Source organism: Aedes aegypti, chromosome 1 (genome assembly GCF_002204515.2).
Source record: "Aedes aegypti strain LVP_AGWG chromosome 1, AaegL5.0 Primary Assembly, whole genome shotgun sequence".
Lineage (NCBI taxonomy): Eukaryota > Metazoa > Arthropoda > Insecta > Diptera > Culicidae > Aedes > Aedes aegypti.
In genome coordinates, this window is record NC_035107.1 from 51,876,632 (window position 1) to 51,899,406 (window position 22,775).

At 34.8% G+C, this 22,775-nt stretch overlaps 1 protein-coding gene across 1 annotated transcript in view; it reads left to right on the forward strand.

The window, feature by feature from the left end:
* The first annotated feature begins 18,428 nt into the window (after positions 1-18,428).
* Positions 18,429-22,775, forward strand: part of LOC5569934 (protein msta) — a 61,774-nt gene continuing 57,427 nt past the window's right edge. Inside the window, exon 1 of the mRNA XM_021849551.1 lies at positions 18,429-18,975. The gene's annotated coding sequence lies outside the window, so the exon portion shown is untranslated. The remainder of the gene's footprint in view (positions 18,976-22,775) is intronic.

Sequence of the window (22,775 nt, forward strand, 5' to 3'; positions counted from 1 at the left end):
TGGTTTTCATTGCCGCTTCGTAGTCCCTATATATTCAGAATGATCTGTCCAGTCTCTGTTTTCTTTATTAGAATAAATTCTTTCAGGGATTTCTTCATAAACCCATTAAAAATTTGAAGGTCTTTTCATTATTAAGTTTATCTAGATTTTTTTTCCTGTAGTTCTTCCAAACATTTGTCAATAAATTTCAAACCCAAGGAATCTTCAAAACTCAAAATTTACGACGATACACCATTTTTCTTACGATTGCGTCCGATATTCTTCAAGGATTTCATTTAGAAAATCCTGAGTGATATTATCCAGGGATTCGATTGATTTTTTTTAATTAGCATAGCGGTTTGAATAAAAAATCTTCTAATTTATCCTCCAGAGTCCATAAGCTCTTATTCATCAAAGGTTTCTGTAGAACTTTTTTAAGTTTAATTAGAGGTAACTTTAAGATTTTCTTTAGAAATACCCGACATTTTCCTGCAGACATGCATAGAAAAAATACTTGAAGAATGCCTGGACAAATATTGGCAAACTTTCTTGAAAAATATTTTAAAGAACTACTAGAGGAATTCCTAAAGAATCTCTGGAGTAATTCCTGGAAGTATCATTAGAGAAATTCCTACATGAAATCTTTAAGAAATCCTTTGAACAATTTTGAAGGAAATCATAAGAAATACCTAAGGGGCTGTCCATTAATTACGTAAGACAATTTTCGGGATTTTTCAACCCCCCCTCCCCCCATGATAAGATTTTTTGTAAGAAAATTAAAAATAAATTGTATGGCGCGTAAGAAATCTCAAACCCCCCCTCCCCCCAAAAACCCTTACGTAATTAATGGACCACCCCTAAGTAGGGTGTTTTATGTATTTTAAATAGAGCGTTACGCGTATATGATTTTGCCGTAAATGGAAAAATAATATACGCGTAACGGTATGTCCAAATTACATTGATCATACATCTCTGGGAAAGATTCTTATTGACTTTGTAAAGAGTTTCTAAATGGGAGTTTTGAAGGATGTTTTAGGTTTTCAATGGACAAGTCCCCACCAAAACCCAGGAGGAATTAGGACTTTCTTGAAAAATATCTAAAAGAGTCTATGGAGAAATTTCTGATGGAGTCTTTGAGATAATTTATGTGGTTATGCTTGGATAAGTCCATGTTATATTCTTCAGACGTCAAAAACAAAATTCTTTAAAGAATTCCATGGAATATAATGGCGTTTATTTTGTGAACGCCTTAAATCTTCGGAGTAATACCTGAATCTTTGGCAAACATCTGAAATGGTGTGCATACAATAATACGAGCAGTATTACTTGTGATGTTACGAGGCATTTCAAGAATAAGTCTTCTAAATATTCGAAGAGAAATGTCTGGTCTAATTCTATGAGGTATCAAACTCTAATCTCATGATTCCTGTTAGATTTCGTTTCGTTTTCTTGATTCCTGTTGGTATTTTTTCGGTCGCTTATTGGTTCCTGTTTGGTCTCTTTTTTCAGGCAAGAGGTCTCTTAAGTTTATAGTTTCAAAACACTTAGTCTTGAACCAGCCCTGCATTAGTCGTCCCAGAAAGGGACGCCAGGACGTCTTCCCAACAATGAGGAACATTTTGGATAATTTGTCACGGATGTCATATATGGAGAACCTTACAAATTCATTACAAAATTTTGGGTGGATCTTCAACATTTTTCCAAATTGTATCTACAAAATCCAGATAACTCTAAAAGGTTGGCGACACTTAGGTTGAAAGTAACTGAACAGTTTGGTCAACAATTGATAATTGATCGGCTTAGTCTACGAGTGGAGTGAGGTAACAAAACTCGACTCGAATGAGGTGACTCCCACTCTGCTCGTAGAATAAGTCTAATTGTGTTGGAGCCTTCAGTAATTCAACATTCTTAGGGGTCTATTTTATAAGTCGAGTCGATCAAAATGACTCTGTGACTGGATTACTATGGGAGTCGACGGGTGACATCTGAAATATGCATGCTTGCTTCGATCGACAATGAATATAGACGAGTCACATGGATCTGCTCGATTTACAAAATAGGTCCCTTAATCGGAATCATGATTGTCAAACGGATTGCACATATAGAAAGGCCACATTAATCACCTTTTCCGTCGTTCGAAGCTAGTAACTAGTCGTATTTTGAAAACTAAGATAAGCCAGGGGACGGATCAGTTGGGAACGGATGCACTGAACGCACCCTCATCATTTCTTCAGTTCAATCTTCCAGCCATCAGTCATCAATCATCGCGTTCGAAATACATGAATTAAACCTAGAACTGCCACTAAATTAAAACTAAACATGTAAAAATTAATGGAAAGGATCGAATAAAAAAAAACGGATCAAACGCGTGGGAAAGAAAGTGGAAAAGGGGTTGATGCATTTCAAAGAGTAATCGCAACATAACACATGCACTGTAAAAAATAAATTTAAAAATCTATGAATATGTATAAACAATATAAACTACGAACAAACTCTCCCACTTAGCTAGGTCTGTAGAGATACGAGAATGTCATTAAGAGAAATCGCCCTATTTGCGCGTAACGTAGATCGTTCACTTTGTTATTATGTGTACAGTCAAGGCAATCGATTGATTGAATGGTGGGACTGATTCGGTGGCAGAAAGTTAGTGAATCCGCCTTAATCCCCTATTCCGCATCCACGCGTCCTAACCTCTGTCGGTCGTTCCGCACATCCTCACATCTACTTTCCGAGAAAAAAAAAAGATATCCTTCAAGAAACCTAATCGAGTCGGCGAGAACGTTCTGAACAAGTAAACCTAGAGCAAGCAAAACAGCTAAGCGTTTAGCAGTTAAGTTATTACAACACACCCAAACCCAGCACTAAGATACATAATTTTGTGATAAATGAATATAATGAAATGGTAAATGAAAATAAGAATAAAACTGCGGAGAGAGTGATGAAGGGCGACCAGCCGCTAGTTGGTGGTCGCGCCCTCCTTGTATTTAGACACACGGCTAACAAAATCGCAAAAATAAGATACGCGCGCGCTGAATGGTGAGAAAATTCATTTCTTTGAATTTGTAAGAAATCAAATAACTATTACACACACATAAATGAAAACAAACAGGTCTGTAGCATAGCGAGCGGAGAGGAAGCAGAAGATGGTAAAATAACTTGTAAACACCGCTGATTGTAGAATACTAGAGAAGTAAAACAGTGAAAACTGAAGAAAGCAACATAAGTATGCTAAAAATGAATAAGAAAAAAACAGAAACTAGTACTAAACTAAAAAACTACTGAAAACTATATATATTGAATAATGCAAATAATAAGAGAAAATCTTTTTCCAAACAAAAAATTTACTTTGGCGTTATTTTGTCTTTCTACTCGGTGTCTATTTATAATATCACAATGACCCTCTTCGCTTTTAGAGACAAAAAAAATGATAAATTGTTTGCAGTTAACCTTCGGGCTGTCGCGCTGTTGTACTTTGTACAACAGTTGTGATTTATATGCTATCCTATACATCGACACCAAACCAAAATGTATTCCTCGAGAATCTTCTTAAGAACAATACTCGACAGTTTTTATTTACAGTATGGCCCTTTATAATAGGGTAAAATCAACAAATGTACATGGAAGTCGCAAAATAATGAACGCACTATGTACGGTTCGAGGAAACCACGGTTTGAAATCATTATATCTTAAAATCCAGATAATATAGAAACTTGGGGTCTTTATTAAAGTTGTTCTGGAGGTGAAGCGCTATCTGATGGTACCTCATTTCATTCGGAATTTGACCGCTAGGTGGCACTAGTGAGCATGGAAGTTTTACTTTTGTTTTGCATTTATTTCAGGATTCTGACTATTTAGAAGGATGTCGTCTTCGGAAAAGTTGTTTAGTAAGTTAAGGATTATTATTTTTCGAGCTAGTTGATTCAAAATTCGCCTAGTGGGGCGCTAGTGAGCATGAAACTTTTGTTTGCAGATATCTCAGGAGCCTGGCCACTTAGAAAGATAGTGTCTTCGGCAAAGTAGTTCAATAACTCAAGGGCTATCATTATTTGAGCTAAGAAATTGGGTATTTTGCCACCAGGCGGCGCTAGTGAGCATGAAATTTTCGTTTCGTGGATACTGCAGGATCTCGATTTTTTAGACAGACACCTTCGGCAAAGTTTTTCAGAAGCTCAAGGACTATCACTATTTTGCAAAATCTTGAACTTTAAGGATTAAACAAAGAAAGAATTTGAGCTACTGAACAACTCTGCCGAAGACACCATCTTTCTAAGTGATCAGGCTCCTGAGATATTTGCGAAATAAATGTTTTATGCTCACTAGTGCCGCCTAGTGGCAAAATTTTGAATCAACTAGCTCAAACAATGATAGTCCTTGAATTACCGAACAACTTTGCCGAAGACGTCATCTTTCTAAGTGGTCAGACTCCTATGATATTCGCAAAACCAAGGGTGTTGTACAAAGTACAACGCGCGACTACTCGCGTTACAAAAATTCGCGCGACGACCGAAAGGTTAACAAAAATTTACCCCACCCAAACATGATTGAATAAAGACTGTATATCTCGAGCTACCAGTACACTATATCAAATATTTGACATGGATTGATACAGAGCCAACCGAATGTTTGATAGCGCAAGGATTGAGAGCGAATTGTGCAATGCTTGGCTCTGGTCAGTAGAGAGGCTTCCCGAAAAAAAAATTGGTAGAGGTCTGCGACTTCGTGGAAGACCTCGAATATTAAAGCATCTGAGAATAACAAATGAAATGGAGTTCGGAGTTTCTGCATTAAAGCAGCGACAAGCTAAAAATCAATCAACGTTTGGCTTTTCTGTTGAGGAAGCGAAACCGCACGTCAGTCGCAACAGACCCGAAATGGATCCCACCATAAAATGCTAAATCATAATCCCATTTCAGTGTTAACACCATGCTGTTACCCCCATTATATTGGAGGGAAACGAAGGTCTGCCACAACCACGTTTACTTATGTTGCGGTTTCACACGCAACATTGAACCCCACGTGGTGTGTCTGTAGCGAAATATTTAGGACAAAGAAATAATAGGTAGGTATTCCCCTTTTGGCGGTCATGTTTTGCTTTCGCTAAAATGTGCTCGAATGATGGCCGGTAGGTATGTTCTATGCTAAGGAAAAGCGGTTTTGACGATTGGTTCTTGTTGTAGGATGCCAATGAAGGAACCCATTTCGTATTCGATAGCTGTCGTGGTAATTAACCGTGAGGTTGAACGAAATATTTTATTACTGTTTTATGGCGAGTGTAGAAGATAGATTATGGAACAGGAGTTTCTTTTTTGCTGACGTGAATTAGTTTATGTTCAGTAATGAAAAATAACTTCGCAAACTATATGTTTGTGAACAGGGGTAGCCCTTAACGTTATAGGTCTTGTATAATCAGCAACTCATGATGATAAAGCTTCACAATTGCTTTACTAGCCGTCCAATGCTTCCCAATTAACTTTGTTGGTTTTAGCACGTTCAGGATAATGGAAGCCAAATTACTGATCAGGAATGAGTCAAATGGGAAACTTTTTATACCTACTGCACAATCAAATAAAACTCTCACTGAGCGATGCTTTGCAAACTTTTGCCAAGAGCAAAAAGCCACAAAAGCAAGATAAATTAACTACTTCCGTTGATCTACGGAATTGGAGTTATTTTATGGATTTTATTTCAACGTAATTGTAAATGCTCAATGATTTTTGTAAAACATAAAACTATTTGATATGCTTAGTTTATTTATGTTGCTTCAATTTCCGGAAACACTGTGGGAAAAAAAACTCAAACAAAAGCCATGACTCTACAAACCAGTGTTGATGGACTCGAATTCAAATCTCAATCAATAAGCTTTCCCGCGAGAGCTTTAGAGATCTGTTTCGTAAATCTCACGCTTGATATTTTCATGCAAAATTACTCAATCACACTCAAGTGGTCAAAAATGATTCAGTCATAAAATTTGTAATATACTCTTGAAAACTGAATGTTGTTGTTAACGTTAGAAAGGATTATTATATGTAATTGGGTCCTAAACCCCTGTCCCAATTTCAGTGACAAACGCTTAAGTTTAGGTCAAACACACATGTTTACTCAATTTTCTATAGTTTTCCGTTGGTTTAAATCCAAAAAAACATTTTTTTTATGTTTTTTTTAGATTTTGTCACATTCCTTGGCATAAACTCAATTTTTGGTTGAATTTTGTTTTCCGTGTCCCTTCCGAAATGTCAAATAGGAAGTACCCCAGTGTTAAAACTAGAACCCCTTGTCGACTTAGCGAACGTCAAACATGATCAAAAGTGTCAAGGTTCATTTATATCTTTGGTAAGTAGGCTTTGACCGGGTTGCCGGTATTGTTTCTGCGCTTGTCAATTTTTTTCCATTTTTCAGGTGGATTTCATTTCCAAGCAATTGGTTTCGAAGGTGGACATTTTACGATCTGGATTATCGAGGATTTGCATGAGACGAACTGTACTGACAAGTTTGGTGCTTGTGGAAAAAAAAGCTGTTTGGCTGTTTGGCCGTGTGCAGGCCGGCCTGGTGGTGTGAATTCGAATTTGAAGGAAGAAACTCGAACAAGCTGATATCGTCAAGGATTTGATGAAATAGAAACGAACTTAAAAAATCAAGCTTCAACTAATCAAGTTTATTTTTGTGCTGGTGAAAATACTTGGTTGGCATCGACGATCTCAAGTCGTTGTATCAGATTGAAGTTCCTTAAGTATAATTTTATTTATTTTATTATTCTAATTATTACTACTTGTATACATTATCAATATTATTATTATATTTGTTTATTTTTTATAATTACCTCGTCAATTTTCCATTATGGAGACTGACGGGGATGGGACATCCGGTGAAAATAGTGAATTAACTTCTACCAAACGTTTTCGTATTAAAACTTATCCCTCCAGTTTTTTAGGTCCTTTTGTTGTTTATTTTCGCAAAAAGGAAAAACCTATAAATGTTCTTTTAATATCTTCGGAAATTTATAAATTGTATAAATCTGTCAAGGAAATTAAAAAAATTTCTCTTGACAAATTGAGGGTTATTTTCGGATCTCGTGATGACGCAAATTCATTACTAGAATCTAAACTATTTTGTAATTCATATTGAGTTTACGCACCTTGCGACTCGTGTGAAATTAACGGGATCATTTATGATGAAGATTTGGATTGTAATGATATTGTTAATTTCGGTTCTGGCAAATTTAAAAATAAAGCTATTCCACCTGTTAAAATTTTAGATTGCATGCGATTATCGAAATTAACATTTTCTGATAAAAAATCATCATACTTGCATTCCAATTGCATAAAAATTACATTTGAAGGGTCTGTTCTACCAGATTATGTAGATATAGACAATGTTATTTTTCAAGTTAGACTTTATTATCCGAAGATTATGCATTGCGATCGTTGCCTTCTTTTCGGTCATACATCGCAATTTTGTTCGAACAAATTAAAATGTTCTAAATGTGGTGAAGGTCATTCATCTGTTGATTGTAACAAATCTTCAGATATTTGTATTTATTGTGGTAAAAAACATAATTTCTTAAAAGAATGTTCTGTTTATATTGCACACCAAACACAATCGAATCATAAAATAAAAAATAGAAGCAAATTATCATACTCTGAAGTAACTAAAACAATTTCTGATTTACCCTCAACGAATATGTTTGCTCCTCTTTCACAGAATGTTGATAATGAGGTATCAAATGATGATCACGAACATTTTGTATATAAACCTCCCAATAAAAGAAAAAGAATTATAAAATCAATTATAAAAAATGATGATTTTTCAAATCCTTAACCATCAACATCATTTGATACCAATTTTCCTCCTCTTAGCTCTCCTACTTCTCAAGTTATTCCTGGTTTTCAGAAAAATATGACTTATTCTGAAGAAAACTCTAATGAAAAAAAATAACAATTCTAATTCTACTTTTCAAAAAACTGAAAATTCAGGTGAAGATAATTCTATTTTACATATTTTGGAAGAATTGATTGAGTTTCTAGGTTTAAATGAGTTTTGGAAAAAAAATAATTAAGATAATTTTACCTTTTTTGGCCTCCATTTTTGAAAAATTGAATTCAATTGGACCCCTCATTTGCTCTTTATTTTCTTCGTAATGGCTTCATCCAAAAATTATAATTTAAACATTTTGCAGTGGAACTGTCGAAGCATAATTCCCAAAATTGATAGATTAAAAGTGTTAGTTGTTAATTGTGATGTAGATATATTTTGTTTAAATGAAACGTGGTTGGAGGAAACTAAATCGTTTCGAATTCCATTTTTCAACATTGTCCGGAAAGATCGCAACACTGCATATGGTGGTGTGCTTATTGGGATTCGAGAAAATATTGAGTTTAAATATTTGGATTTTACAATAGATTCAGAAATTGAATATGTTGCTGTTTCTATTAAACATAATGGTTTGGAATTTTCAATTAATTGCATATATATTCCTCCCCAAACTAAATTTTCATTATTGGAGTTTAAAACAATTTTAAATAATATACCATCCCCTTTTTATATACTAGGCGATTTGAATGCTCATAACTTGGCTTGGGGTAGCCATAAAACTGATGGTAGGGGTTCACTTATTATGGATGTAATTGATGACTTAAATTTAAATATTCTTAATGATGGTTCTTTCACCAGGATTGTTGTACCTCCTGGTCGCCATTCTTGTATTGATTTATTTATTTGTTCCAATTGTTTATCCATGAATTCTTCTTGGGAAACTGTTGAAGATGCAAATGGAAGTGACCATCTTCCTATATTGATTAGTATTTATAATCCTAATTTCAATTAAAATAATCTAGAACCTTGTGTTCCTGATTTGACAAAAAAATGTAGATTGGGTTAAATTTTCTGATTTAGTTTCCCTTGCATTACTCAGTTTTGATAATTCACTTTCCACAATTGAAAGTTATGATAATTTTTCAAAATTATTAGTTGAATGTTTAAAAAAATCACAAACCAAAAAAATAATGCAATCTACTTCTAAGAAAAAACACTCTTCATTTTGGTGGGATGAGGATTGCACCATTGCTTTGAAAAATAAATCTAATGCCTTTAAATTATTCAGGCGTTCAGGATCTAGGGAGCATTATATTTTGTATTGCAAAACAGAAGCTCAGTTTACCAGAGTAACAAAATTTAAGAAAAGGAACTATTGGAGAAATTTCATTGAAAATCTTGATTCTGATACATCTTTATCAAAATTGTGGACTGTTGCTCGTAACATGAGAAATTATAATGTTTCTAATATACCAGTTTTGGAATACTCGGAAGATTGGATTGATCAATTTGCTTCTAAAATATGTCCTGATTTTACACCATTAGATATAAAATATAAAAATTCTTCATCATATAATTATTTCCCTAATCTTTGTACTGAATTTTCTATTGAAGAAATGGATCTGGCATTATCAATTACGAAAAACACTGCACCTGGTATTGATAATATAAAATTTATAGTGTTGAAAAATTTACCAATTGATGGGAAGTTACATTTACTTTCAATATATAATAATTTTTTATTTCAAAATATTTTTCCAATGGAATGGCGTTTTGTAAAAGTTGTAAGTATTTTAAAACCTGGTAAAAATCCTTCTCTAGTTGAAAGTAGAAGACCAATTAGTTTATTATCCTGTCTTCGTAAATTAATGGAAATGATTTTAAATCGGCTTGAATTATGGGCTGAAAAAACAACATTTTTTCTTCGTCACAATTTGGTTTTAGAAAAGGTCGAGGTACACGTGATTGTGTAGCTCTTTTAACTTCACATATTGAGTTATCATTTAACAAGAAACAAGATGTAGTTTCCACATTTCTTGATGTTTCTGGTGCATATGATTCTGTTCTGATAGATTTGCTCTATAATAAAATGATCGATTGTAAACTTCCCTTAATTATTGCAAATTTTTTGCGCAATTTATTTTCTTTTAAAATTATGCATTTTTTTCATAATGGTGCAATGAAAATGATTCGTTACAGTTATTTTGGTCTTCCACAGGGGTCTTGTTTAAGTCCATTTTTATATAATCTATTCACTAGAGATATTGTTTCTATTATTCCTAATGGATGTTATTTCATTCAATTTGCTGATGATAAGGTTATTTCCATCAGTGGTAAGAATAGAGAAGTTATTCGTCATTTTATGCAAAGTTGTTTAGACAACATTGATACATGGGCGCATAATAATGGTTTTACTTTTTCAGTGCAAAAAACTAAATTTATTATTTTTTCTCGAAAGCACTCTCCAATTCATATTGACTTGTATTTAAATAATCACCATATTGATCAAGTTTTTGAATATAAACATTTAGGAATATGGTTTGATCCTAAATTAACATGGAATAATCATATTCAATATATTCAAACCGTTTGTTCCAAGAGGATTAATTTTCTTCGAACGATCACTGGTACTTGGTGGGGAGCTCATCCCAGTGATTTAATTACACTTTATAAAACAACTATTCGTTCTGTAATGGAGTATGGTTGTTTTTCTTTTGGTAGTGCTGTTCAATCGCATTTTTCTAAACTGAAAAAAAATCAATTTCGTTGTTTAAGAATTTGTTTGAAATTAATGAATTCAACCCATACTAAATCTGTTGAAGTTTTAGCTGGTATTACTCCTCTCCGAATTCGTTTCGATGAATTAAATTGTAAGTTTTTATTTCAATGTTTTTCAAACAATCATCCAATAATAAATGTATTGAAATCTTTGTATGAAATTAATCCTTCCAGTAAAATATTGAGCTCATTTATTTATTGTTCTGCTCATAATGTCATGTTAGATACATCTCCTGGTTTTCATGAATACAGCATGAATGTTCACTCTTTTCGACCTCATATTGATTTTACCTTACATGAAGAATTGAAAAATATTCATCCAAATGCTCGTGCTTCTTTTGCTAATTTATTATTTCAGCGTAAATTTATTGGAGTTGAACCCAAACAAATTTATTTTACAGATGGATCTTTGATAAATAATGTAGCAGGTTTTGGAGTATTTAACTTTCACATAGCACATTTTTTCAAATTAGAAACTCCTTGTTCCATTTACATAGCTGAGTTAACAGCTCTTCATTTTGCTTGCTGCTTGATCAAAAATTGTGCCCCAAACATTTATATGGTGTGCTCTGATAGTTTTAGCAGTCTTCATGCTTTGAATACTATCAATTTTAATTTTAAAACAAGTAATATTATTTTATCTATTAAAGAAATATTAAATGATTTGTTTTGCAGAGGATTTATCATAAAATTTGTTTGGGTTCCAGCACATTGTAATATTTACGGTAATGAACAAGCTGATTCTTTAGCAAAATTAGGTGTTTCTCGTGGAATAATTTATAATCGTGTAATTTATCCATCCGAATACTTTTCTAAATTGAAACAACATTCTATGGACAATTGGCAAAATACTTGGAACGCAAGTGATAAAGGGCGTTATTGTTATTCTATTTGTCCAAAGGTAAAGTGTTTGCCTTGGTTTGATCAATTATCACTTGGACGTAATTTTATTTGTTTCTATTCTAGACTTATGTCTAATCATTATATATGCAACAGTCATTTATATCGCATAAATATCAAAGATTCAAATCTTTGTGAATGCGGTGAGTCATATGAAGATATAGATCATATTGTCTTTAATTGCACTCGTTTTAGTTTGCCAAGAAAGGCTATTTTCGAAAAAATTACAAAATTGGGTCACAATATACCAAATTCTATCCAAGATATTCTGGCGTGTAAAAATTTGAATATTTTAAAAATTTTATATGGGTATTTTAATGAGATTTCTTATTTTAGTTGATATGTTTTTTATATTTTCAGATAGTGGACCTTCCGTATAATTTGTTTTTCTTCGGAGATTTTACCTGTTTCAGTTCCAGTCACTTGGATACAAAAGGACCCTCATGATGATTACGACGGCTCCGATATGGATCAATTCCGGATGAGCCTTTAGTTCTTAAGTTTTCTTTTTGTAATGATTTCAGAAAAGATAAAGAGGTTTTGTGCCTTTTTGAGAAAGATTCCAAAGTGAAATCACTCAAAGGGGTTTTTCCCTCTTTCAAAATTGAAGTTAAAAATAAATAAATAAATAAATAAATAAAGGTCGGTTCATTTATGTACCCAATTTATAAATTAAAGTTTAAACATGATATAGCCGTTATTTGAGCAGGAAAAATTGCAACAGTAATTATAGTAACATGCTCTTTCGTGTTATTAAATAAAAACAAGATTTCATTAAAAAAAAAATAGGACCCAATTCTACCATACTAGTTTTGAGTTTTTCACAAAACTGCTTCAAACTTTATAAATTCCCCTATTAAGGCTAAAGAAGGACGACTCAAACGATTTTGGATTGCTTGATCATGCCAAGTTGTTTTGGATACCCTATTCCCCAGATGATGTGTCGGTTCTGAGACCTATCTTTCGACATATTAAACTTTATGATTTGCTCAAGCTAAAAGAAGAATAGTTCAAAAGGTTTTAGAAGACCTGGCCACATACTGGGTTACTCCGGCTAACTGGCTCCCCGGTGCAAGTCGCGAATATATAGGCGTACACAAAATTTGGGGCTTATCAAACATCTTGATTTTGAAAACCAAGCCCAAAGAAAGATCATATTGTGTGAAGAATTGTGTCTTGAATTTTGAATTAAATACTTACTCTGCAGAACAACAAAGATCAATTCAATAAAGTAATTTATCACCTTCACAGATTTTTTTAAACTCTCCAACTCACTCATTTACTCTTTCTTTCACTAAATCATACATTTTCTCATTATCTCAAATACAGAAAAACATTCTTCCCATCCCACACTATAAAATCGTTTTTCTTCACTCCTCCACATGTGGCTCCGTTTGGCACATGTCACTTGAGCCTCCATTAAGTGCCTCAGAATAGTCTTGAAGATATACATCCTCTACATCTGGTACAATCTATACGTAAGTACTATTATTTACAACAGTATTCTCAGTCGGGCGTAGCTAGGATTATCGTTAGGTAGGGGCAAGCGATCATGAAAGTTCATTCATCAATTTAACGCAAAAACGATCAGTAATACCTAATCTCTGCACCCTTTTTGCATGGAACTATGAAGGACATTCAGTTATGAAGGACATCACAGTTAACAAAGTGGAGTTGAAAAACCTTCTTGGTTATTTTTTCTGAGTAGCATGTCCAGTGAAATAAACTGAACCGCTAGAGTTAATCCCATATTGTGACGAGTACGAAAATTTGATTGGTTGATTTTTTCAGGATTTGATTGTAGTTTTTCCTCCGATTATGTATTTTGTACAAAACTTCAAAAACACAAAACATAGGTTCATGACATCAACAGTAACATTTGTTGCAAAGATTCCTCCGTAAACTACTTCCTTAGGATTTATGTAAATATATTCTTAGAATTCGGCCCAATTCGTTCAATTTTTTTTAGAGATTCCTTCAATTATTTCCTATTTTTTTCAGAAATTGTTCCTTGTATTTTTTCCAGTTCATTCATTCTACCTAGGATTCTTTCCGACCCTCCCCATTTCCAACCCTCTTTGAGAGAATTTCATTAAAGATTTTTAATGAAATAAATTCAAAGATTTCTCCGAAAGTTCTTTCAGGGATGCCTTTGAGAAAAACAGTATTTTAATAATTTATTGAAATCTTTACATGATTTATTGACAAACTTATCAAAAAAAAAATCAAATAACTCCAAGGAAAACTTCTTAATTAAACTCTTGACAAATTTCTAATTGGGGCCCAGATAGCCGTAGCGGTAAACGCGCAGCTATTCAGCATGACCATGCTAAGGGTCGTGGGTTCGAATCCCACTGGTCGAGGATCTTTTCGTAAAGGAAATTTTCTCGATTCCCAGGGCATAGAGTATCTTCGTACCTGCCACACGATATACACATGCAAAAATGGTCATTGGCATAGTAAGCTCTCAGTGAATAACTGTGGAAGTGCTCATAAGAACACTAAGCTGAGAAGCAGGCTCTGTCCCAGTGGGGACGTAACGCCAGAAAGAAGAAGATGTAGAAGAATTCCTGAAGATGGCATCTTAGACAATATGTGGATGAATTTTTACAAACTTTCCTATATTCTCATTGTTATAATTACTGAAACAATTCAGGATGTAAACCTTAGTATACTAAAACAAAAGTTATGTCAAATAATCACAGATAAATTTTCTGAGATATCTTGAAAGAAATTTATGGTGAAATATTTGCACATATTTCATAGAAATGCTCCTATGAAATCAAGGATAAATTTCTGGAATTAGAGAACAATCTTTAGGATAAATTTTTGGAAATGTAATTTTCTATATTCCTTGAACAATCTGAAGAAAAATATATTGTGGAAAATGAAGAGAAATCCCAGAGGTGAAATTCCTGGCGAATATGTGGTTTCAAATTCTTCGAAAAATTCCTGCATGAAATCATTTGAAGTTAACTTGACAAATGCTTGACAAAACTTTTTGAGTTTAACATCAGGTTTTTTAACCGATTGCCGAGATCCACTGTGGAATGTAGATAAAACTTTCAAATAATGTCGGGTATGATCTTCGGCAGAAGTATGATTTTTAGTAGGACTTCAAAAATATTTCCAATAATTCTTCATGGCGCAATTTTACATAAACATGAATTGTAAAGACTATCTTTTAAAAATTCGAAATTAATATTCACCTTTGTAGCAAACCAGTTGATTTTGAAACTGTTTTTCAACGGCCGGAAGGGAAGGGTTTGGGCAATGGGCACTCCCTGCCTCCTTGTGGCTACGCCCATGCTCAGACCATAATTGGCCACTAATATCAGTAGGACTTTTATGCGTAGAAATTCACTAAAAACCCTGTATTTGTAGGCATAACAGTCTCACTTTAAATTTCGTAGCAAAATTTACTTTTTCCGATGAGTTCTTGGTTCTAGTGACCACGCTATTATGTATCCTTTAGCATTGTTTTTTTTTTAATTTATCAAAAACCTGGTCAATACTAGGCATAATTGTGATAAAATCTTTGAACGTTTTTTTCTCGGTTTTATATTTTAGAACATGGGACAATTATGCGTATAACGGAAATGCACAACCATGCAGAAAGTGTGCTGATACTTTTCAGCTTTGTCAGTGATAAACCAGTTCTCGCGTTGAGTATCATACAGGCGTATCTGCAGTGATCGATTTCTCTTCATCGATTTTCTCTTTGGATCGGCGCACAAAATTCAATCAGTTTTCGTAACATTTAGCGATGCAAGATGACGAAACAGGATGAGTACTTTCTATTGAATTGAAAATAGCAGATGAAAACAGTCGCTCGGCCAAGTAATTAGCTAAAGAGAAAATCGATGAAGAGATATCGATCATTGCAGTTACGCCCGTATGATACTTAGCGCGAGAGTTGATTTTCATAAGGAGGAAAATAACTAGGGTAGGTGTACCAGTTATGGACATAGTGGTTCCCTATTTCGCCATACATGACTTCTTTAATGTCTTCAAGTTTTGGAAATTTTTGTGTGTTGTAGGAGTGAGATTTAAGATATATCTTGAAGTTAAAACATTCAAAAATATTTAAAATGTTAAAGCTATCAAAATTTCACGTATGGCCAAATAGGGAACCATTATGGCCATAACTGGTACACTTTCCCTATCAGCATTTTACAAATTTTCAAAACCAATTTATTGTTAAAAACTCAAGCAATGTTTATGAAAATCTATCACCACATTGCACTTACTATTGCTGTGTGCGTTTGAAATGCAAATATCAAATGCGGGAACACCAAACGCGGTAAGATTTTTCACAAGAAATGCGGTGTCAAAGATTGATTTTTCTTGCTAGGGCGGCGGTGATTTATAAAATCGTTGCTAGGTGTCCTTTGATTGTTTTGTGTTACCGCATTTGGAGGACCTTTAGTTATGATTTGCATCTCTAATGCAAACAGCAATATATATAATGCAGTGATAGATTTTCATGACATTATCTTTAAATTTAAACGAAAAAACTAGTTTTTCATTGTTGATGATTGAATCACAGACAAACAGACGTAACACTTAGAACAAATCTCGATGAAAATCATAGTCACGAGGACATATACGCCCAATGCTAAAATCGGTGTGTTTGGCTGACGAGCCAACAGATGGCGGTAGTGTGTAAACGTCAAACGCGAACAAAAACGATGCGAGCGCTGCGGGTGGTGGATTGGCCACCTACCATATTTTTGAATCGACCGTTAAAAAGGTGGTCGATGGACAATGATGAGAGTGTGACGTCTGTTTGTCTGTGATTGAATGATGGATTCTTGAGCCTACTTCGTCTTGAGCTGTCTACTGTTCTGCTTTCCGCTCAAGAAAAGTAAAAATTTTGTTTTGAAAGTGTTTTCTACAACGAGCTCCTTTTGAAATGACATTTCTTTTCAACTGCGTTTTGGACTGGAAGGAGGCCAAAATTTTCAGAACCATAAAACTATCGAATTTCTCGAAACAATACCTCGTTTGGCATGTTATATGCTCGTGTGGTCTAAAAAGTGTCATTTTCATCACTACGGGAACCATCAATCAAGATATTTACGTCTGGGAGTTCCTCGAAAAGCGGCTACTACCATTCCTGAAGCAACATAATAGACCTGTGGTGTTCTGGCCAGATTTGGCGGACTGCCACTTTTGTTTTAGAGCCCTAAAAATCACAACCCTCCAAATAGCCCAGAACTGTATCCTATCGAACGGTATTTAGCCCTAGTCAGATTTCCAATATTTCAATACAACTAATAATTCCATGGAAAACGAGCAGCAGTTTCAATAAAGCTGGCGTTCTGCGGAGAATAAGGTGCTGCCGTGTTATTTATGTGACCATGGCGACAAGAGAATTTGGGTGACCATATCCTGAAGATCAAATGCTGAACATGACTCATATTAAGAACGATTTCGAAGATTTTTTTCAATGATAAAGGCATTTAATGTAAAAGAATGTTTATCATGTGGAGAAATATTACTGATTTTCTTGGGAAACAACTGTTCAAACATAAGTGTTTGGAAATTTTGGAATTTAAGACAATAGATTTTTGTGTGTCTAAAGTTAAAAAACTATGATTTCTTTCTTTCTTTCTGGCGTTACGTCCCAACTGGGACAAAGCCTGCTTCTCAGATTAGTGTTCTTATGAGCACTTCCACAGTTATTAACTGAGAGATTTCTTTGCCGATTGACCATTTTTGCATGTGTATATCGTTTGGCAGGTACGATGATACTGTATGCCCTGGGAATCGAGAAAATTTCCTTTACGAAAAGATCTTCGACCAGTGGGATTCGAACCCAAGACCCTCAGCATGGTCATGCTGAATAGCTGCGCGTTTACCGCTACGGCTATCTGGGCCCCTAAACTATGATCTGTTGTTAATTACAAACGAACGAGGCATTCATTCCGCAAACGCAATTCCAGCTCAACAATTATTTGTCACATATTTCGGAAGATATAGAGTAACTTCTAATTATTGGGTATGAGTATAATAACTAAAATACATGTAACTAGCTTTTTGCTAAGATCTATCTATGTAAATCTTTTTGCATGGTTTTGAAGCTTATTTAATTGTTTTCAAACTTCTCATACTTCACTTTTCACTAAAAAAATGTTTTGACCAAGTTATTAAACAAAAACTACACAAAAACATGATTTTTAGGCATAAGCATTACCGTATAATTCGTAGTTGCTCCGTGATTGACCAGAACAATCGAAGTTGCACAGGGAATTAATGAATGGGGCCTGGGATTAGCTTACCATTCTGCAATGTGCACAAATCGAGAGCTCAAATTTAAAAGTCAATTGCGCTGGCAACGTCCTTACGGTCAAGGTCGAAGGATCAAACGCAACTCAAAACACGACAAAAACACGAAAAATGGAGTTTTTTTTGTAAACTGTGGGTGGGCGTTCTTAGTCAAAAATTGCGGTACGTAATATTTGAATAATGTTCATTTTCCCTCTGATTTCGTCGTTTTCAGTAAGTGCAGGATGTTCAGGATTTTGAAAGTCAATTCACTGATCAGGAATGAGTCCAATGTGAATCTTCCCACACTGCACAATACAACGAAACTCTCACTCACACCGCATCGCTAGCTCTCTCATCTCTGCAGCACATTATTTTGCTTTGCTATCAGCGCTTTTCCTCTCTCCGATATTTACATTTTCCAACTGGACGCATTTCCATCCACCTCATCGCATCCCAGCTGAGAGAGAGAGAGAGAGCGCGACGCTTTGGCGTTCAATTTCCCACCCAACAACAGCTGCAGCATCCCGCAATCTCATGAGAGTCTTTGAAACGGGGGGTCGCCGAGATGTGGCAACGGGGCGCATATGACAACAGATAAACCGCCTGTCTTGTGAGTATAGCTCGCGCGTCTCTCCGGTAATCGTCATTGATAACCCGATTCCACGACCAACTACGACGACGACAACTCTCGGGTGACGTCGCGTCGGTTGTCTTCCTTGAACCTTTGCCCCGGACGCATCGCGAACTCCGTCATTCGCGAGCACCACCTGCTGCTATCACTTGCGACGCAGCATCCCTAATCGAATTGGTTTCTCACCCCGGGTCATGGCCTACTATCACCTGTTCCATAGTTAAAATTTACACTCCGATTGGTTTCCTTCCCAAAAAATCGTCAGTGTTGTATAGGGTAAAAGTGTGACGCGCGTGTTCAAGTGGTGAAAACGATCAATTTTCGATCCGAGTGAGAAAAATGTCTCCGTCGATGTCGTCGTCTTCGTCATCCGATGCGGAAAAGATGCTGCAGCCCCCCTCGCACAGAAAGGGGTGCTCTATGGCGACGAAGACGAATGTGCAGCAGTAAAATATTGAAGAAAAAATAGGAACGTTTTCGGCAGATAGGTCATCCACCGGCAGGAGTGTCGTTTCTTGCGGAACGAAAGTCAGCGAAGAAGTTGTTCAAATTTTTCCTTTCTTTCGACGGGCTTTTATTTTTGGCCATTGGCCATCCCGGCCAAGGTGAGACACGGAAGACGGCGAAGACGCCGAGCGAGGGTTTCCCCTCATTTATATTTGGCAGTCCAATAAGCAAGCATTTAAAAAAGGGGAACACTCTTTGTTTTACCGAAAAGTAGCCAATAAATTGTTCGACATAAGCAATAGTTTGAACAATTTTAGCAATAAAAACATCAAAATAGCACTAAAAATAAACGATACTATTGCAAACTGGGTTTATGGACAAAAGGTCGAAAGACAAAAGGTCGAAAGGACAAAAGGTCGAAAGACAAAAGGTCGAAAGGACAAAAGGTCGAAAATGATTTGCATGGTGGGAAATTTTTCCTTCTTTGAAAAAAGATTTTCCACCTTTTGTCCCTTTTTTTTGTTCTTCGACCTTTTGTCCTTTCGACCTTTTGTCCTTCGACCTTTTGTCCTTTCGACCTTTTGTCCTTCGACCTTTTGTCCTTCGACCTTTTGTCCTTTTGACCTTTTGTCCTTCGACCTTTTGTCATAGATTCTGCAAACTGACAGAACAAAAATCAATCGATTTTCCTTTGAAAAATAGCGAACAAGTAATAAAAAGTTAAAAATTAGGAGTAAAACAATGAAAGCTAGCACAAAAAATAAATAAATAAAGCACTGAACACATAAACTAAGCACTAACAAATCAAAAAGTTTTCAATATAAACATTAGAAATGTATTGTTTTTTCTTAAGATCTTAAGTGAAATTTTTTCAGTTTCTTTGAAAAATTTCTGATATTGTAGTGCATACACAGCCGAACAAAATTAAATTTTTCGCAGGCCCATGGCACGACTTTTAGCGTAGTCAACATCTCCATGTGTTTACTCATTTTCGGGTAATTTGAATCGAGAGTGCAATCAGAATGCGAAGTTTTGTTTAATGTTTATGATCCATAATCGACCAAGTGTCCCAATCAAATCACTGATTGCTTGCTTGGAGGCTTGCAGGATGCCTCTTAATGTTTGCTCTCCTTCCAAAACCATCGAAATGTTGAATGTGCTTCAACTTTTCGGCACATTATTAGTTGATTTAACAATATCAAAAATTGATAATCAAACCATAACAAACAATTAAACAAAACAATGGTCTTTGTTTCCACAGTTCTTGCAACTGACAGTGGGCGATATTCACTTATCGTCCGGGACATCCTGGCTACGAAGAACACTGTTATCGATACACAGGTTGTCATGGGCCTTATTTTTCGCGTATTTCAAAGATCAAATTATGTATCCAGTAAACTTGGGGTTGCTGAACCTATTGACGCTTTTAGAAATGTTCCAGCGCGTTACAATTTTGTGCACTATTTTTGATTCCGGGGGCTACTTTGGACACTCACCTTTTGTATTTATTTACAGCGTAATTATTAATCTGAGCAATTTTGTGTCTTCAGCACTTTTACTAACCAATGTATGCTCTACCACTAGGCATGAAATTTTTTTGGAACAACATCAACAATTACAGGATAAACAAGAAAACATTTCAAAAAAGTCCGAATAGATATTCACAAGGTATAAAACATTGGCTATGCAAACTTTGTTTGAATTTTTCCCATGTCGTGGAAAGTTATTGGGAGCATCACAAAACTATCGAATCGTCATGTTTCATAAAAATCTTGTGATATTTTTGCTAAAATTGTTGTTTTAATAAAATAATTGAACAAAGGTCTTATTTTTACGACTATTATTTTGTTATAATGTTTTGGTCTGTATATTCTACAACATAAAAAAAATTAAATAAATATTTGGAAAATTGAATTGACATAAAACACACATATTTCAATACGTACCAATGACAAGCTCACAACAAAATCTATTTAAAAAATATTTTCCGTCATATTTTACATGAATTTGCAGTACAAAACAATTTCATTTTTCAATTGCTAAAATAAACTACTCCTAAGCCAGCTCTAAACTGCTAAGAAGCTAAAAGCATATCACAAAAGCAAACTTTTACTTCTTTACGATCTTGCAAAACTTAAGTAAATTTATTTCATAGATTGCGTTTTTAATGAAAATTACTTCTTAGTAACAGGTATTAATGTCGTGGTTCTACATATTGTTCATATAACAGTAAGGATAGAAAAGACATTTTTTACATTTTTTGACAAGTTTTGTACATTATCACCTAGTAGTTCCATCGTTCGATTATGTCAACTTAAAAACTAAGCATTCGTAACTGATAGTTCCACTTAAGACGAAGTTGAAAGTTTAAGTTTCATACTACAAACTGAAAATAATGAATAGCATGTTTCGCTGAAATTTGAGGTTTTGGAGCGTCTTGCTGGGTACGTGTTTGGGAGGGCCCACGCAGGACGGTTTGTTTTCGGGGCGCCAAGGAGTTTTGCTGTCAGTGTCAGTTTTGTGTTCGGTCGAGAATGGATTGCCAACTGGTGAGTTCGTTTCATGCTTATGATAACACATATTTTCTTGAAAGCGTGACTTTTGTGTAGTATTGGAACAAGCTTTGTATGGTTCGTCACTGTATGTGTCGGCATTATGCTTTTTTCTTATACAATTTGAATATACATATATTTTTCTCTTTTTGACATTATTAAAAAATATTTATTAAAAAAAAATCTTTTGAATTGTTCGACATTGTGAATGTTGACGTATTTTCTAAAACTTCTACCATATCGAGACAAAATGCACAGTAATACTCATATGTAATTTTCAAACAAACTATGTATGGTTCGTCACTACAAGTGTCGGCATTATTCCTGTTTCATATAAGTTAAAATATATACATGTAATTTTAAGTTTTCGTCATTAATAAAAACGTCTTTTGAATTGTTCGACATTATAGATGTTGACGTATTTTTCCAAAAACTTCTCGAGACAAAAATACAAAACTAGCTTTAAATACAAGTCGTATATTTCCCCCTTGTCCATGGATCGCATCACCGACCAGAGGTGACTCCCAGATCTTTTCCTCCCTCACTAATAAACACCCTTCCCGTGGTGATTGTGGAGATGCAGAGGTATTCTCGGTCTCTAGAAGCAACAATCATTACACCCTAACATTCCTTCCCCATCCCAACTGACTGTAAGGACTTGGCCGGCGCCGTTATTGATCAATAATATTAGATCTGCTAAAATTGCACTTCGAGAGTAAGCGGAAACTCCCATTCCTTATTCATTTGGATCGTAGTGCAATTCTTACCAGTTCCGATCAATCACGGAGTAGCAACCATTGACATGTACAGTCAGTCTATGCTATGCTATGCTATGCTATGCATACTACAAACTGAAAATAATGAATAGCATGTTTCGCTGAAATTTGATATATATGTGTAATTGTTTCAAGCTTTGCAATTTTCTAAATTATGTTTATCAATGAAAAAACTTCCTATAACATCACAATGAACGATAATTTATAGAATAAGTTTGAAATTTAAAAGAAAAAATCATTTCATTATCAAATTGTGCAAATGTCCAAAGTAGCCCCTTTTTTGTCTTGAAGGACACATGTTTTTCGCTATTCAAGCATTTTTGTTATTTCTTGATGGATTTGCCTCATATTTTGCACATTTGTGACGTACATATACAACTTAAATATATGCAACAATTATCAATATCTATCCATAATTCTAAGAGTTACAAATCCTCAAAGTTGAAGAATGTGGAAATAATGTCAAAAGAAGCCCCGTTTGACGGTACACGTTTTATTGATGTTGACTTGAAATTTAACCAACTTCTTGGTAATTCAATCCATTTTGAATACTCGGCAATGGAACTAAAACTTTAGAATGAAACACAGGTTTTCTTCTTCTTCTTATTCTTCTTCTTCTTCTTCTTAGCA